At 43.1% G+C, this 15,526-nt stretch overlaps 2 pseudogenes; both read right to left on the bottom strand.

Annotated features, from left to right (window-relative positions):
* The window catches only part of LOC115734062, a 64,092-nt pseudogene that overhangs the window by 22,773 nt on the left and 25,793 nt on the right, over positions 1-15,526 (bottom strand).
* The window catches only part of LOC125313907, a 63,724-nt pseudogene that overhangs the window by 22,773 nt on the left and 25,425 nt on the right, over positions 1-15,526 (bottom strand).

Raw genomic sequence — 15,526 nt, 5'->3', positions numbered from 1 at the left:
AAAATATGGTTTTGACAAAGTCAAAAAAAAAAAAAGAAAAGGAAAGGGTTGAAAAGTCAAAGAAGAAAAGGGGCTCATATTATAAAAGAAAAGAGGGGCAGCAACGGGGAGAGAGAACACTCGGCAGAGAAGAAGAAGAAGAAGAAGAAGAAGAAGAAAGAGATGGCGTACGAGAATCGGATGCCCTTCAAGACGATTCAACTTCGATTCACAAGGCTCGGTAAGTGCTTGCGCTCCTCGTTCGTATAATCGGAATGGTTTTCGTTTTTAAGGCTCAAATTCGGATTTATGGGAAAATTGAGCCGCGAAGTCAGATTTTAGAGTCGTTAAGTTGAGATTCTTTAGGGTAACGATAGTTTAGGGTGTTGTGGTGCTGTGGGACTTTACAGAACTCGATTTGGACTTGTGGTTTGTCCGAAACAAAAATTGGAAGTTTGACACGTGCAGTGAACAGTGCGCGACCAGAACATGTTGCGCCCTTTCTTGTCGATTTTTGGATAGATTCTGGATGAGCTGTGTTGGGGGTTTTGTTGTACATTAAAAGAGCTTTCTTTGGACTATAAGTTCGTTTAAATCGAAGCTCGGAGGAGGGAGTTATGGTTCGTTTAAGTTTAACGCGCAAGCTGCGTGTAGCGGACAACATGCGTGTTCCTCATGAGCGAGCGTTTTGTTGGTGCGTAGGTGTCGTCTTAGTGACAAATAGACATTTTTCAGTCAATTCATGCTGTAGAGTAGCTTGTTATTCAGTTTTTGATACTGGTTTTCATTATATCTGATAGGAACACGAGTGTGACGGCTCGAGTAACAATCCTAAGTTAGTTTTTGGCTTTTCCAGGTGAGTGGTGCTATCTCTTCTTTGAATTAGTAAATGCATATTTTGAAAAATAAAAAGTATGAGATGTATTATGTGAAAAGTGTGATTTCGCTAAAAGGGAAAAGTGATGTTTATAGCATATTTAATGCATAACTTCGGATCGGGCATTTGCTACCTCATTTGCTATTTGAAATGGTTTAAAAAGTCCGTATGACAGCCATTACGAAAGGTTATTTGTACTAATTTGTGAATAGTTTTATAAATGTGTTATGAAAGGTATGGTGAAAGTCATTTTCATTATATACTTGTTTATATACATGTGAATTAAGTTGCAAACTAGCTTGTGGAATGAGTTTCGAAAATGATTTGGGAAGTGCTTTACAAAAGTATTTCTAGCGGTGAGTTTTTGCGAAAAGGCTATCGGTTTTAGTTGAGAAACCAACTTGTGATATTGATTCTGAATTGTTTTGTGAATTGTAAAATACTACTATGAGTTGTGTTGATGCTCAATATCGCTATGAGCCCATTGAGGGACTTGTGGGTATGCGCATACTAATGTTAGGATATCCTTGTGGGCCGAGCCACCGGCATTATAGGTGGAGACCTTGCCAAGGGGGGAATCTTGGTCGCCTTGTCACGAGGCGTTATACGTGACCATAGTTAGATATTTGAGCATGAGTTTGGTCAATAGAATGGACTATTGACATGTGATTTGAGATTAGTCGATGGAATGGACCATCGTCATTGATTATGTATGAGATTAATCAATGGAATAGACCATTGATATTTGATTTGAAGTTTGTTGATTTAAATGAAGATTTTTGATATTTATAAAGTTATTGTAGAAAGATGTAACTCACTTTTGGTTTTGTATATATATGAACTGTGATAACTAAAAGTAACATGTATTTAAAGACTTTGTTATTCACGTGACCGCGTACTTTAGTGTGTATTATGACCGATGAAAGTAAATAATTTATATTTGTAGTTGTGCTCATATTATCAAGTGAGTTTGGGAAAATTGAGTTCGGTTATGATTTTGTAAATATGCATAGTGGGTGCTCGATCCGCTTAGAAGAGGTACGCACTACTCACCGAGCTGTGGTTACTCATCCCTTTCTTTCCCAATCTTTCAAGTTGCCAATAGAGCCAAAGCATTATCAATGGTGATTTTTGGAAGTTCGATTTTGGGTGGCTTAAGGCTGCGTCCTTCGGAAGGGAGGATGGCTGTGTCATTCCCTTTTTTTGCTAGGAATTAGGGTGTTACGGAACCCGCCTACGATACTCTGCGAGTGCCCACAATGGGTATATGTTCCGGTAAGCGGCATAGTGTTGCATGCAGTTCTTCATGAAAACCCCAGTGAGTTCCTGCAACCCAAAGTTATTGACTATTAAGAATAATGGCAGGCATAGTTCATGCTTCGATCATGTTGTTTCATTGTAAGGCAACTCGTACGATAATCTTTTGAGGAATTAAACAAACTGTGTGCAAGATAATGTGCGTGGACTAATATCATCTCTGCGTTCTCCTAGTTGTATGGATTATATTGCACAGGAAATTCTTTCCGTGGATCTTGGTGGTGCGCACTCTTATCATTTCCGAAACATCAACACTTAGATGAGATCAAGTTATAGAAAGGTACAAACCTGTTGGGGATAATCGCCGTCTTCCATTTGTGAATTGATAAGCAGCTTTGCGGCACGGTGCAGGGGAGTCGGATCCCTCTCCGCCTGATAGTAGATGAAAATACCAAAGTCAGAAACTTCATTTGAATATTGATCGATGAGACTGAGACCCGAACAACAAAATCATCCTCTGACCTGCCCTGCGTGAATCAGACCCAGCATAGCCCAACCGGTGTGTACCAGATTCGATCTGTTTCCTTTGAGCGGCACGTATTCCTGCATCGACCGATTTGAACATTAGAGAATTCAAGATTTGCATGTTGCCAGAAAAGTTTGCAACGAATACAGCTGAAGCCAAACATGATGTAGAAGGTCCCACTAGAAATTACCTTCTTCGGGCAAGAAAGATAGCTCTCTCCCCACCCGCCATCCTGCAACTGCGTTCGTAGAAGAAAAGCGACTCCTTTGCGCATGGCTGCACAATTGCTATACGTCTTGCCAGCAGCTGCTAGTCCTCCAAGCGCAAACCATGAGCCGTACGTAAAACAGACTCCCCAGTTCCCGTACCTGCAACAATTGCTTAATTAGTCAGTTGTTTCCTTGATTTATCCAAAATATCCATAAATGCCTAATGCAAAAGGAACATACCACGAGCCATCGGGATTTTGTATGTTCTCCAGAAACCGTACGGCATTTGGTATGAAACTCTCAATCTCCTTCTTCCTGTGCCCGGGATACAAATTCCTGAACATAACTAACGCACTTATGGCTGACGATGTGCATTCAACATATTCATGCTCGACGACAATGTCAGCAAAGAACTCTGTCGGATTTAGGAGCTGCAAGTGACAAATGATGAAAATAATATCCTCATTTAGCAATTTATTAACAAAGAAACATGTCAGTGTCTGTCAGGACTAATCAAGGAATTCCTACAAATTTATTAAACACTTACTTCTAGCCATTCCTGGGCTCCCGCGGGTTCCCATGCAGCAAATCCGCCATTTTTACTCTGGAAAAAGTGAAGTTCATGGTTGATGTGATGATAGTATAATTTATAATCACACATGGGAATCTCATAAAAGTTAGGAAACTCAAAGGAAGACTTGGAGAGCAACATGCGTTTGGGACGACGCATGCATGGAGCAGACAAAGTTTGGCCAATCTAGATCAAACATTTTCTCAAGTCTTGCTCGGAAAAGAAAGACAATGGTGTACTCACCTGAAGAGAAAGTATGACATTGACAGCATCGTACAATCTCTCTGGCTCCATCTTCTCGCCAACAATTTCAGGTGGCATCGTTGAGAAAAGCAAGCAACACTGAATAAATAGGAAAAGAGATTCGGTGAGAAGCAGAGCAATTTAGGATTGGATTGAACCTGCGGATGCAGTGTAGGTGTTCATAGCAGTATTACCTTCAGGCCTTCTGCGGTGCAATCAGAGACTTGCCAGCCATGATCTTGATCCGAAAATGTCCAAGATCCTTTAGAAATATGACGGTGCATGCTTTTGAAGTCACCAGAAGGATTGTCCCTGACCTGGAATGTTGTTGACATATCGATGCAGTTCAGCTTATGTTAGGAAGCAAGAAAACTAGGAAAAACTTTGGAGGCAAGCAGATGCTCGCAAGAATCAAATTCAAACCTGAGATTTTTTAATGAAGTCGTGTCCTCTAGCTAATACCGGTGCTATCTCCTCAGTCATATTACTGGCAAGCAAAGCTTGGATGGCAAAGCCCGTATCCCACTCTTGGCTTCCAAAACTCTGCATATGAATGAGCCAAACACCATACTAAGCTTTCCTCTAGATGGCGTCACTTTACTAAATCAATCTTCTCATCTTTCAAACATGCAGCATAAGTATTTCTCAGTTCAAGTGTAAGCCCGATTCTGTCACAGTTCAGTGACACTACTACTAACCTGCATCTTCATTCCGTCTTCACCCACCCAAAGGTAGTCCGGTATCCTAGCAAGATGCTTCTTGAAATAGTCACCGTCTGGGTCTTCTACCCAGCAAGCAAGCATGCATAAATCTGTCCAAGTCCAAAGCAAAATATACTCTAATTGATGTTTCCCATGATCTGTAAATTTTGCGATTTTATGGGTCTCTCTCCACTGTTTAAATGTATGTATTCATTACCTTTTCTACACATCCAATTGTGATATATCGACTGTTCTCGTCTTCGTAGTGAATGTGCTTCATCGTCACCTGAAGAGCCTTTTCTCTTAGTTTATTAAACGGCCAACGGTTGAGAAAAGGCTCAGTGAAAATGTACAGACAGTCCCACATCAGATCCTGAACTAATGGATGGGGATAGTAGAGATCCTCCTGCAACAACAATTGGAATCATTTCGTCAAAAATTTGCTGACCCGCATACTATCTGATCCTGGATCGATATTTTGGACCAGCTAGTGATACTTGCCTTGGCGCAATGATGGCGGACTTTTCTCCAGCAAATGGTGCCGTAGGGTTGAGTATGAAGTTCTCCTCTCAACTGTTGAACCAGAGGGGTGATCGGGCCGACGAATCTTTTCCCGTACAAGTACGACATAGGCATGTAAACCATCCGACAGTAGCACCACATTTTAGCTACATCAATTGAAATTGGACAATTCAGACAACATATCCACGAAACTAAGGAGAAACGCGATTACACAAAACAGAAGTTGAAACTTTCTATCTTCCAAGGGGAATTCTTGAAGGGTGGCCGACTTCAATAAAAGGCCAATGCTGTATTCTTGTTGGTGGAGCAAAAGTGTCACATGGTTCCAATTTGAAAATTAGTCCAACAAATTTGTCTTAACACCACTGTACAATTAAATGTACAGGAATACTATAGAATACCATAAAGGAAAAGATCAAGAAAATCTGGGAAAACAAACCTGGATACATGGGGAGGAATGAAGGCAAGATCCAGAACTCAGGGGGCATTGGGCTGCTTCCAGACCAATCGAAAATTCCGAGAATCTACAGAGCAGGCATGACCAGACAACAAACAAGCACAAGCACAAGCACAAAGTCAAATATATGATTCACTCGAACACATGCACAGAACAATCCTGAGAACAATTTTTCGACGATCAGTGAAGGAAGATCGGGAGATTACCGAGAGCCAATTCTTGCCCCAGGAGGGTATGTAGGTGACCCCGCCGTGGTCAAGAATCCACTTCCTGGCCCGAGTACAAGCATTGTCCAGGCCACCATCGGGCCCTTCCCCAAGAATGCGCATGCATATGTAGCTCAGGGTGGTGCAGAACATGGTGCTGTGACCTTCAATGTGCAAGCCCCAACCACCATCTTCATTCTGCAACAAAATGAGTGCCAGACATAAACAGAGTTTCAAGTCAGAAGTCTTTCAAAGCTCCTGTGCTATTTTCTCCATCCGGGTGTCTTTCTTTTCGCGAGGAAAGAGTACCTGGTGGTTGTAGATGTAGCGGAGAATCTCTTTGCGGTGCTCGGCAGGGAAGACGGCATCGAGGTGGCCGGTGATGTAGACGCACATGACCAGGGGAGGGAGGGAGGAAAAAGAGTGGGCCGGCGTTCTCAGCAGGCCAGTGGCCGTCGCTGGCCTGCAGGGCGGAGAAGAAGCGGACAGCCCGCCTCAGCGCAGTGGTCGCCTTGTCGTTGGTGATCTCCTCGCCATCCTCCACCCTCACTGGCGGGATCGTCTGCTTGAACTGCTTCTCCCTCAGGAACTGCCCAGAAATCATGCACCGTGCGTCAGCTCAAGCTTGGCCATCACTTCGTATTACCCCACATGACAAGCTTTAAACCATACGACAAGCAACAACAGTAACGTTGTATTAAACAAATGTGCGCGTGGGGCGAAGTTCCAATTGGTGTTTGAGAGTAGAGTGTTTTTATCATTTTCAAAACACAATTAGAATGTTCAATTATGACGGGGATTCAAACAACTCTCAGATTAGTTGACGTCTGATGTATCAATGCTCTAAAGTCATAAAAATGATACCAAGAAGTGATTCCACCCCTCAGTGCTAGTAGTGGCCACGAACGTTATCGGGCTAGTAATCTGCAGAGTTCAAGTCCCGAGATCAAGATGATCTCTTCGCTCGATCTCCGATGAGGCTGCCGTGCCGAGCTCCTTTTTCACGATTTGGTGGGCGTGCGGGGTATTGAAGCTAGAGCAAAATTTTCCAAATTGGAAAGAAGAGGAAACGACATAGCCTGGAAGAGAGGCCAAGGTTGGGTTGGATTTTTTTGGCCCGAGATGTGTGGTTGCTACTTCGTCTCTCCTCGCTGACCTCCCCCGATCCAAAGGGTCAAATCTCTCCTTTTCCAAGCCGACCTCGTTTCCTTCACACCCACAATTCAACCCCACGAGAACAACATCAGGCAGGCTATCTACGTGGCCGAAACTTAGATGCCCAATTAGCTGGCATGGTTGAAAACTGATTCTACGTATCCGGGTCGGGTCCGACACGTGGGTAGAGGTGCATGTACGGTTCCTCTTCGTGTGCCTGGAGCTCAATGCCGTCCTCAATTCTGAAGTCGACATAAAAAAAGAAAGAAAATGAAGAAAACGATTCCTCCCCACCACATACAGAGAAACAGGACAGTGGAGTAGTGTTGTTGGTTGTGCGTGGTTCAGGTGCGTGGGATGTATTATGTACCTGCATGCGCCAGAGGAGGTCGCGGCAGGGCTTCACTTGGTGGCGGTGGTCGTAGAAGTGCCGGCGAGCGGCCTCGACATCTGCGCGCTCCTCGGGGGTGCCGGCCTCGGGGTCGAACTCCCAAATCTGCCTGCCCACGTAGTTGTTGGTGCTGTACAAATAGGGACCGTCTTCACCTTCTGCTATCTTCAGCCTCCACATTCTGTATCCGGGTTACCCGCAAGCCGTCCTTCCTGATGGTCACGCAAACAAAGAAAAAAAAAAAAAAAAAAAGAAGATAATGGGTTGCTGTCAAACAAAATCTCCTCAGTGAGCTTGTTCATTACATATTCACGAACTGTGTCCGTTTTTCCCGAGACTATAGCGAACATCTGCATGCATTACGATATCGAAGCTCATCGCTCCGTGATCTTAGTCCAGCAGAGCTGCGAGAGCATGAACCATTTGCACAGAGAGACATCTACCTCTTCTTCTGCTTGCGATAGATCTGCGGGAGCAGATGAGAAAAGAATCGAGCTTTCCTCTCTGCAAACAAACCAAACCAAAGCGCTTGGTTGAGTTCTTGTGGAGAAGGAAGAGGGACCTCTTATCTATTTATGCACGCACGTCTTGGGTGGCTGGCTTCTTCCTTTTTCCTTCTCTCAATTAATACAATATCGGGTAACCCCCACCCAAACAAAATTAAGTAACGTTGGATCTACTATTCGTACGAAATTGAGTGGTATGTGAATACGGACAAACCCCCGGGATTGTCATTTAACTAAATTCGCAAGCGTGTGATCTCTGTAACTCGCCACTCACCTATGGGAAGCATGGTCTGAGGAAAAACGCGAGAATTATTCAAAAAGGTTCTAAATTTATCATCACTGTGTTAATTCAGTAATAAACTTTGTTTATGCCAATTGAATTCTAAATCTTTTGGGTTTGTACCAATTCAGTCCATCCGCCCAATTTTAATCGAAAATCGCTGACGTGTACAATTTCGATAATATTTTCTCTGGCCTTTTGCTTTATTCATGCTTTTTTTTCTCTACTCTCTTTCTTCCCCCCCCCTCAACCTTTCTTTCTCTAACGGTCGCCGAGTCCAGCGACCGGCCAGAGGTGAGGATCAGCAAGGTCGAGCTCACCCGCCTTTGGCAAAGATAACCTCGCTAGCCAGCAGCGAATAGCTCGCTACCGAGGTTGACCTCGTCGAACCTCACCTCCGGCCGGTTGTCAAGTCCGACAACTAGCTGGAGGAAGGAGGAAGAAGGAAGAAGAAGAGAAAGAAAAGAACAAAAAGGAACAAGAAAATAAAACTTAAATAAAACTAGAAAAATTTCAAAATTCTTTATAATATTATTAAAAATTATTCACGTCGGCACCGGTCGTGCCACGTCGCCGATTTCCGATCAAAATTGGGTGGATGGACTGAATTGTCACAAATGCAAAAGGTTATGACTCGGTTAGCACAAACAAAAATGATTTAGGATTAGATTGACACGGTTGTAATCAGTTTAAGACTTTTTGTGGTAGTTTTCCCAAGGTAAAATATAGCCCTCCTTCGAAGTTAACGGGCCGGATAATGGGCGGCGGACATGGGCCAATACGACCCCGTCGGATCACTTTCCATTTCGACACCGTACAATTGACGAACAAGACATGTGTACATAGTCATACGCCGGACTACGGACGGGTAATTTGAATAGACGTGTTGTCCGTATAAAGCTTCCCTTGTCACGCCAATTTTCTAAAAAATCAGCCTCGATACGCCTATGGCATAATTGCGATTCTCACGTTCATATTGGGGGTTGGACTCCAATAATAATGCCTACTTGAATTGCCAACAGAAGCCTAACACACTTTCGATTATGCTCATTCGTGATGCCTCTCACAACTTGTTGACGCCTAAATTTTGATTAATCTATTTTTTGCATAAAAATTATAAAAAAATCATCTCACATATTTATTTTTAGCGTACATTGCATTGGCATATAATCGGGCAAGTAGAACACTTAATTTAGCATGCGTCTAGACTAGGCACGGGATGGAAAAATACACCGAGAAGATTTGAAACTTCAAGGACTGTATTGCAAATACTTAAAATTTCGGGGACTCGTATTGCAAATACTTGGAACTTCGTGGACCGTATTGCAAATACCAAAAGAAGATGAAGAAGGGAAGATGATGAAGGGAAGATAATGAAAAGAAGATGAAGAAGGGAAGATGATGAAGGGAAGATAATGAAGGGAAGATGAAAATGGAAGGTGAAGAAATGAAGATGAAGAAGGGAAGATGAAAATGGAAGGTGAAGAAATGAAGATGAAGAAGAGAAGATGAAGATGGAAGGTGAAGAAATGAAGGTGAAGAATGAAGGATGAAGAACTTTGCCTATAAAAGAGAGAGCTCTTGAGAAGAGTTTTAGAAGAGGGAAGTGGAAGAGAATTGAGAGAGAGAGTAGAAGAGAATTGAGAGAGTTTTTAGGGAGGTGGAAGAGAATTGAGAGAGTTTTGAGAGAGTTTTTGAAAGGAATTTTTAGAGAGGAAAAAGAGAGTTCTTGAGAAAAATCAGAAGAGAAAATTCGAGAGTGAAGAAAAGAGTTTTAGTCGAGCATCATCTTCGACGAGTCCCGACACATATTTCGCCCCTTGCAACCCAACAACGCCATTGCTTGCCATTTTCGACGACAACCGCGTTCTTCCAGCTCCGAGATCTTGAAGGGAACTATAACGTGTATGTGAGTAAGATTTTGTGTAATAGAAGGTAATCCTTTCCATCTCGATCTACAAAAATGTAATCGTTTGGTTTGAACATTTGTTTGTTTATTTTAGACATGCCACGTGTTCCAAATTTTAGCATTATTACATGTTAATTTATTTTTATAAATACTCGTGACTAGCTGCGTTTTCTTTCTTTCTAAATCACCCATGGTGTATATCGTACAAAGTTCAATGTTTTACATCCCCATAAAAAAGAAGAAAAAACCAAAAAAATTGCATCTTTGAATTTCAAGCAAAATCCATCAAAATAGCCAAATCAAATATTTTTCATGAAAATGGTACCGAAAGGGCGTTAGAGAAATCGACGTAACCAAATCCCCCGAATTCAAAATCTCCGGTTCGCGGAAATAAGATAGTTTTCTCCCGCTATTTTATTTAGGTTTCTAATCAACCTACCAAAAATGATTAGTGGCGGCTCCAAAAAATGAAAAATCTTTTGCAAGATAATCACATGAACCATAAGTTGCGATTTGGTATGGACTTGGGAGAGTTCGAGTTAGGTTAGTTAATTAATTAACCTGATAATCCATTAGCCCGAAAATTAACCCGTTTATTTTTTTTAGGTCGCGACAGCTTGGCGACTCAGCTGGGGACTCAAAGAGGACTTAGGCCAGATAATTTCATGAAAAAGAAATCACTTGATTTGGTAAACTTTGGTTGAATTCTCATTCTTAGGTGTTAAATGTTTTTGCAGATTGGGAGTTATAAGGGGAGGAGTGATCGGCTAACCCTTTGTTTTGCGAGGCTTGGTGAATTGGAATTGTGATTTAACTTTTGAATCATGGAAGCGGTGTTTGCCTTTAATTGTTGTGCATGATTTATCGTATTTGCACTACACTGCACACAACCCGTGACCGGACCTGGGTCACACTAATAGTTTTAAGATGGTATTTAGATGGTGCTTTAACCTTGGCGGTAAGGTTTCGCTAAAGGTTATCCCATCCGGATCCCGAAAATTTTTCCAAAAAATGGCTCAAGGGTCGTTCTCATACACGTGAGGCTACGATGCATGAGAATTGCCCTTGTCGACCGAACCAAGCCGAAGTGATTGGACTCGACTAGTCATGACTATTGTACGCGAGGTTGCGACTAGTCATGATGATTGCGCGCGAGGCTGCGACATGTCATTTCGTTCATCATTTCACTTTGCAAAAGCCTTTTGGATAGATAGAATAAGATTTAAATTCACAATTCATGCGCATGTCTTTGTGATTGGCATTTTCTTCGTATGAGAGGTAATTTCTTGTCTCTTGTACCCTGTTATCTCATTTTTATTTTGGGCCGGTCCATGGTTTAGGTTGATTGTTTAGAAGTTTCATTGTCTTATTTTCAATTTCGCACTTTGCTTCCGTAGCTTTTACAATTTCATCGGTTGTCCTCAATTTTGATTTGGCTTATTCCTGTTGTGCGATTTTTACTAAATTCTACGATCGAGCTTTGAGTAAGTGCCAAACACGAAAGTTGTAGACCTATGTTTCAACTAATATTTTGCAAAATTTCAGAATTAAATTCATAATTTAAGATGGCCCTTCGTTTTTTCAACAACATGCGGTTATAACAGTTTTCTGAACGTGATTGTTTTGGAGAGACACATTAAACTGATTTGATCCGTGCATTTCTAGTCTGATTGGCCAACATAAAAGTTGTTCATCACCTTCTCAACTATAAGCTCGTAAAATTTGGACATGTTTTGATCAACGTACGGATTAATACGAATTTTTTCGTAAAAGCGGACAAACTGAAAATTACATGTTTCAATCCTTTGGCCATAATCACTTTGTTCGTTTGAGTCTAGAGGGATGTCATGGGCCGGCTCGCTATTCTTGCTCCCTATACTCATTTTGGGTTTGTTACTGCGTACAGGTAATTTGTCACGGATCCTCTACACATTACTCGATCGGTCGCAAAGAGGATGTCCGACATCAACGCTATCGTCGTCTTTGCCCTAGACGAGAAACTTGGCTCCTTGATCGAGCGCTTTGAAGGGATGATGTCCCGAAAGATGGAAGAAATTATGGCCGCCTTCACCGCCAAACTTCAATCATCCGCCGCCATCCCGCCGCTTCCCCGCTCTAGTTCCTCCTACGAGACAACTTCGGTAAAGCCCCGGGAAGCTACTCCCTATCCGACAATGCCGGTAGAGGATGTGATCATCACGGGCGTGAGCTCGAGCACGCCGCCCGTAGTCCCAATCCCTCAAGCCAGCCCCGTGGCCCCGGGATTGAATGGTGATACGGCCAAGCTATTGGCCCAAATGGAACGAGAGGATCCGAGAGGTCGAGGGGACTCACAACATACCCCGGTCGACACATGCCTGTCTTTTCAAAGATCATTGTGCCGAAAAAGTTCAAGATGCCCGACTTCGAAAAGTATGATGGAACTTTCAACCCGGTTCAGCATGTCCGGAGTTGTCACAAATGTCAGATTCATGGTGACAAGATTAATGTCCCTCCGAACGAGTTGCATCGATTATCCGAACCATGGCCGTTTTCTATGTGGGGCATTGATGTTATCGGCCCTATCAATCCTAAAGCATCCAATGGGCATCGATTCATCTTGGTAGCAATTGACTATTTCTCTAAATGGATCGAAGCCGCATCTTATTTAGCGGTCACAACACGAAATATCGTGAATTTTATCCGCCGGGATATCATTTCTCGATACGGTTCACCCGAAGCCATAATCACCGACAATGGCTCAAATTTGAACAACAAGCTAATGGACGAATTGTTCAAGGAATTCAAGATCAAGCATCCGAACTCTTCCCCATATCGTCCTCGAGATGAATGGAGCGAGAGAAGCCGCCAATAAGAATATTAAGAAAATCTTAGCGAAGACGGCTGAGAATTATCGCGATTGGCATGAGAGGTTGCCATTTGCACTTATGGCGTATCGGACCTCGATCCGGACATCTACGGGGGCAACCCCGTATTCTCTTGTATATGGAATGGAGGTTTGTTCTACCGAGTTGAAGTGGAAATTCCTTCCTTACGTATACTGTCTCAAGCTATCTTGTGACGGAAGAATGGATCCACAGAGGGCAAGCCAATTGAATCCGATCGATGAAAAGAGAATTAAGGCTATATGTCATGGCCGGTGTTATCAGCAGAGGGTTGCTAATTCATTTAACAAAAAAGTTCGGCCTCGATATTTTCGGATCAATGACCTGGTCTTGCGAAAATTGTTGCCAATAGTCCCACTCCCAGAAGGGAAGTTTGCTCCAAACTATGATGGTCCATATATAGTAAAGAAGGTGCTCCCTAGTGGTACTTTGATTCGGCCGAGATGGATGGTCGTGTATTTACCAACCCGATGAATTCGACTCGTAAAGAAATATTATACTTGATTTACTCGATGTTTTCATAATCGAGTTATAATATTAATACAGATTCACAAGTTGTTCACATTTGGGCATTCGTTTGTTTCATCGCTACCAATTTTCTTTGAGAGATCGTTTCGAATGGGGGGTCTCTCCGGCCCAATTGAATCAGCCATCGGTAGCGTGAGATTTACATATTCACAGAGTAAAAGGGGTTATCTTGCGAAAAAATATGACGACCAAGATGAAATCGGTAAAAACTTGCATTCGTTTCATCCATCGAAAAGCCTTACAAATAGATCATCGGGGTGGGAACGTAAAGCCAAACCGAGCCCTAATGAGCATCACAAAGGAGCTTAACCGGTCCTCCATACAATTGATGCTCCGCCTACACCGATCGCTTCGAGAATCAAGATCCGCCAGCTTAAAGAGGAGGAGCTCACATTTCTCTTTAAGCTCGGCTACCTTGTCCTCGTGATACTCGACAGCAAATTCCAAGTCATGGATCAGCATTCTCCCGCGGGCTATATCCAGGGTCGGATCGTCCATCCTTTCTTCCAGCCATGTGCATTGGAATTTCAAAACAATATTGAGCGGATCACGCTCAAAGATGGTCCGAGACATGGCCAAACGTTCCACCAAGTTCCCCCTCTCACGAATCGGCGGTGAGACTTGATCATTACCGTAGTCAAGGGCTTTCTTATAATTGTCGGCTACAAGATCGGCCAACATCAAGTTATCCGACCGATCCCGATAGCGTGCCCTCACAAGATAGGCCAAAGTAACATCTTGATAAGCATGATTGTAAGCCTCCAGGAAGTTAGTGAAGAGGGTAGGGAAGATCCTATATTCCTCTTCTAACTTGGTACCTTGAATAGAAACGGTGTCCATATCCGTAAACATGAGACGGATTTCGGTTTCGACCTCCGGATGGTTGGCTATATAAGAGTAGCCCTGGCCTAAGAGATTATAAAGTTTCTCCCATTTGGCCAAAACTTCAGCCGAGAAGATGCGTGCGGGGAGGAGGCCATTGTTGCTTTGAAGTTGCTGAAAAAGAGTGGATGCGAAAGAGTGCTTAGAAGGTTGGAGATGAGGATATGGAAGCGATAATCGTCTCGGCGTTAAATCCTAATTTAAAGGGCAGAAAAAGTCATAGCAATAATTATTGTGGGGGCCGAGTTAATTATCCGGGTAAAACTACGGACGTTTCGTCCGTGAATCACGGATCTACCATCTCGAGGCTCACGAAATTCGAAAAGTTGCGAAATGACTTAAAGGTTCCGCCATATTAAAAGAGGGACAAGCATACTGCAGAAAAGATTTGAGGGTCCCACCATGTTAGAAGGAAATGAAGAAGACAGAGCGGGAAACACGAAATCTTGGGAGAAGCAATGGCTTAGTGGTTTTCATCCAAGTTAAAAGGGAGGCTCTGGAACATGCATGTTTACTCAGAAGAATTTGGAGAGAGTAAGCATACAGCGGAGAGTAGAGTGAACAAAAGGCGATAAGAAGTATTTCAATCCAACATGTTTGGAGGCTACCAAAGCACTTACTTGGAGGCAACCAACCTAGACATCCCCGAGAATGAACTGCTGAATTTCGAGGCGGATCCAGCCTTGAAGCCGTAAAACCCAACTCCCTTGGCGGTGAAGTTCAAGATCTCGATAACAAAGCAACAACAATAGCGGCAGCAGCCGTAGTCAACCCCAGAAAAGAAAACATCAAATCAAAGAGCTCGAAGCTGCCTTTAAGGAGTGCCCTTACGTGAACGGGAAACGAAAAAATGAGTTGAGCCGGAAGCTAGGAATGGAGCCCTTGAAGGTCAGGTTTTGGTTTCAAAACAAGCGGGCCCGAGTGAAGGTTCGAAGTGAAAGTCATGAACTTGCGTCTCTAAAGGAAGAAAATGAAGAGCTTCGAGCAGAGATCAAGAGGTATAGGGATGCTCTTAACATCGCTATTTGCCATGTCTCGCAAGCAACCCCATCACCTTTGGTGGCATGTTCCTTGATGAGCCACATCCGAGCATTGAAAATGCTCATTTATCGATTCATCCTCCCGAGCAAGTTCTCGCACAATCGGATTTCGTTGGGGATACATCCCAGAATGTCGGCCTTGCGGAGGCGTAACCGATGCCCTTCGAGGGAAGTAACATGCATCACTACAATTGGAGTTTCCCTGATGTCACAATCGGCCAATTCAACACCGATGAAACTCCGAATCTGTAGCCTACATGAAGCTTGAGTTTTTATTATGGGCTTTCAAAATATCACTCTTTTGAGCATTACTAGCTAGCCCTTATGAATTCTCAAGAGAAGTAGAGACATGCGTGAATGAATGTACTGTTTGTTACAAAGTCCCCATGTGAGACATTCTTC

Source organism: Rhodamnia argentea, chromosome 2 (assembly GCF_020921035.1).
Source record: "Rhodamnia argentea isolate NSW1041297 chromosome 2, ASM2092103v1, whole genome shotgun sequence".
NCBI lineage: Eukaryota > Viridiplantae > Streptophyta > Magnoliopsida > Myrtales > Myrtaceae > Rhodamnia > Rhodamnia argentea.
Note: the sequence above shows the minus strand (reverse complement) of the source record. Positions and strands in the feature narration are given on the sequence as shown.